Genomic DNA, 3229 nt, shown 5'->3' with positions numbered 1-3229 from the left:
GAGATAAGAACAAGGAAGTTAAGGAATGAGTCCACCTTAGTGAGGGTGGCGCCTTTTTGAAGGACTAATGGTGCTTTTTGAGCTCCTTTATGTCTCTTTCTTGTCTCTGTTGCTTGATCCCTAGTGATTTTGGTGCTCCTATCCTTAGTTGCTCCCAATAGTTGTGTGGAGGAAAATGTATCCCCTGAGGTATCTCAGGGATTTCTTGATGAGGGAATTCCTCATGCTCTCTTGATATGCAGTATGGACCCTTGAGATGAATCTCTCCATCTCCCATGACTCGGAGGTGGAAAAAATTTTTGTCTTCCCTTTTCTCTTTTTTTTTTGAGGTTTCTCTGGCCTTAGGTGCCATCAATGGTTATGGAAAAACAAAAAGCTATGCTTTTACCACACCAAACTTAGAATGTTGCTCGCCCTCGAGCAAAGAAGAAAGAATGGAAGGAGAAGAAGATATGAAAGAGAGGGAGAAATGTGTATGTTTTGGCCATATGGGTGGGATTGGATGGGGAAGAGATGGATAGAGGTGATTGGTGAAGAAGAGAGAAGGTGAGTTGAGGTAGGTGGGGATTCTGTGGGGTCCACAGATCTTGAAATGATCCTATGGGGTCCACAAATCCTAAGGTATCAAGGATTTACATCCCTGCACCAATGAGGCATGTAAAACACCCTCTGCATGCAATCCTGGCGTTTAACGTCAGATTGGTGCTTGTTTCTGGCGTTAAACGCCAGCTCTAAGCTTGTTCTGGGTGTTCAACGCCCATCTGCAGCATGTTTCTGGCATTGAACGCCAGCTTTTCTCAGTGTGCAATCCTGGCGTTTAAACACCAGATTGCTGCATGTTTCTGGCATTCAACGTCAGATCCATGCTCTGTTCTGGCGTTGAACGCCAGCCAGATGCTCCTTACTGGCGTTTAAACGCCAGTAAGTCCTTCTCCAGGGTGTGATTTTTTTTTCTGCTATTTTTTATTCTGTTTTTAATTTTAGTATTTTTTTTGTGACTCCACATGATCATGAACCTAATAAAACATAAAAGAACAATAAAAGAAAAATAAAATTAGATAAATAAAAATTGGGTTGCCTCCCAATAAGCGCTTCTTTAAAGTCAATAGCTTGACAGTGGGCTCTCATGGAGCCACACAGGTGATCAGGTTAATGTTGTAGACTCCCAACACCAAACTTAGAGTTTGGATGTGAGAATTCAACACCAAACTTAGTGTTTGGCTGTGGCTTCCCAATACCAAACTTAGAGTTTGATGGTGGGGGCTTTGTTTGACTATGTACTGAGAGAAGCTTTTCATGCTTCCTCTCCATTGTTAAAGAAGAAGATCCTTGAGCCTTAAACACAAGGTAGTCCCCATTCAATTGAAGGACTAATTCTTCTCTGTTAACATTTATCACAGCTCCTGCTGTGGCTAGGAAAGGTCTTCCAAGGATGATGCATTCATCCTCCTCCTTCCTAGTGTCTAAGATTATGAAATCAACAGGGATGTAAAGGCCTTCAACCTTTACCAACACGTCCTCTACTAATCCATAAGCTTGTCTTACTGACTTGTCTGCCATTTGCAATGAAAATATGGCAGGCTGTACCTCAATGATTCCCAGCTTCTCCATTACAGAGAGTGGCATAAGATTTATGCCTGACCCCAGGTCACACAGAGCTTTTTCAAAGATCATGGTGCTTATGGTGCAGGGTATTATAAATTTACCAGGATCTTGTTTCTTTTGAGGTAAAGTTTGCTGAACCCATGTATCTAGTTCATCAATGAGCAAGGGAGGTTCACCTTCCCAAGTCTCATTACCAAACAACTTGGCATTCAGCGTCATGATAGCTCCTAGATATTGAGCAACTTGCTCTCCAGTTACATCTTCATCCTCTTCAGAGGAAGAATAGTCTTCAGAGCTCATGAATGGCAGAAGAATGTTTAATGGAATCTCTATGGCCTCTATATGAGCCTCAGCTTCCTTTAGGTCCTCAATAGGGGACTCCTTCTTGCCTGAGAGACGTCCCATGAGGTCTTCCTCATTGGGATTCACGTCCTCTCCTTCCTCCCTAGGTTCGGCCATTTTGATTATGTCAATGGCCTTGCACTCTCTTTTTGGATTCTCTTCAGTATTGCTTGGGAGAGTACTAGGAGGAGTTTCAGTTACTTTCTTACTCAGCTGGCCCACTTGTGCCTCCAAATTTCTGATGGAGAACCTTGTCTCACTCATAAAACTTAAAGTGGCCTTAGATAGATCATAGACTAAATTTGCTAAGTTAGAGGTACTCTGTTCAGAATTCTCTGTCTGTTGCTGAGAAGATGATGGATAAGGCTTGATACTGCTGAGCCTATTTCTTCCACCATTATTAAAGCCTTGTTGAGGCTTTTGTTGATCCTTCCATGAGAAATTTGGATGATTTCTCCATGATGAATTATAGGTGTTTCCATAAGGTTCACCCATATAATTTACCTCTGCTATTGCAGGATTCTCAGGATCATAAGCTTCTTCTTCAGAAGATGCCTCTTTAGTACTGTTGGATGCATTTTGCCATCCATTCAGACTTTGAGAAATCATGTTGACTTGCTGAGTCAACATTTTGTTCTAAGCCAATATGGCATTCAGAGCATTAATTTCAAGAACTCCCTTCCTTTGAGGCGTCCCATTTTTCACAGAATTCCTCTCAGAAGTGTACATGAACTGGTTATTTGCAACCATGTCAATAAGTTCTTGAGCCTCTGTAGGCGTTTTCTTTAGGTGAATGGATCCACCTGCAGAATAGTCCATTGATATCTTAGAGAACTCAGATAGACCATAATAGAATATATCTATCATGGTCCATTCTGAAAATATGTCAGAAGGACATCTTTTGGTCATCTGCTTGTATCTTTCCCAAGCTTCATAGAGGAATTCACCATCTTTTTGTTTGAAGGTCTGAACATCCACTCTAAGCTTGCTCATCTTTTGAGGAGGAAAGAACTTAGCCAAGAAGGCCGTGACCAGCTTATCCCAGGAGTCCAGGCTATCTTTAGGTTGAGAGTCCAACCATGCTCTAGCTCTGTCTCTTACAGCAAAAGGGAAAAGCATGAGCCTGTAGACTTCAGGATCTACTCCATTTGTCTTAACAGTCTCACAGATCTGCAAGAACTCAGTTAAGAACTGGTAGGGATCTTCTGATGGAAGTCCATGAAACTTGCAGTTCTGTTGCATTAGAGCAACTAATTGAGGTTTCAGCTCAAAATTGTTTGCT

At 41.9% G+C, this 3229-nt stretch overlaps 1 non-coding gene across 1 annotated transcript; it reads left to right on the top strand.

Moving 5' to 3' along the window:
* Positions 1-2830: 2830 nt before the first annotated feature.
* LOC130965125 (small nucleolar RNA R71) lies at positions 2831-2934 on the top strand. The gene has a single exon (XR_009081178.1). It is a non-coding gene; the product is annotated as a small nucleolar RNA R71 (small nucleolar RNA).
* The last annotated feature ends 295 nt before the right edge of the window (positions 2935-3229 follow it).

Source organism: Arachis stenosperma, chromosome 2 (assembly GCF_014773155.1).
Source record: "Arachis stenosperma cultivar V10309 chromosome 2, arast.V10309.gnm1.PFL2, whole genome shotgun sequence".
Classification (NCBI taxonomy): domain Eukaryota; kingdom Viridiplantae; phylum Streptophyta; class Magnoliopsida; order Fabales; family Fabaceae; genus Arachis; species Arachis stenosperma.
This window is presented reverse-complemented; position numbering and strand designations above follow the sequence as displayed.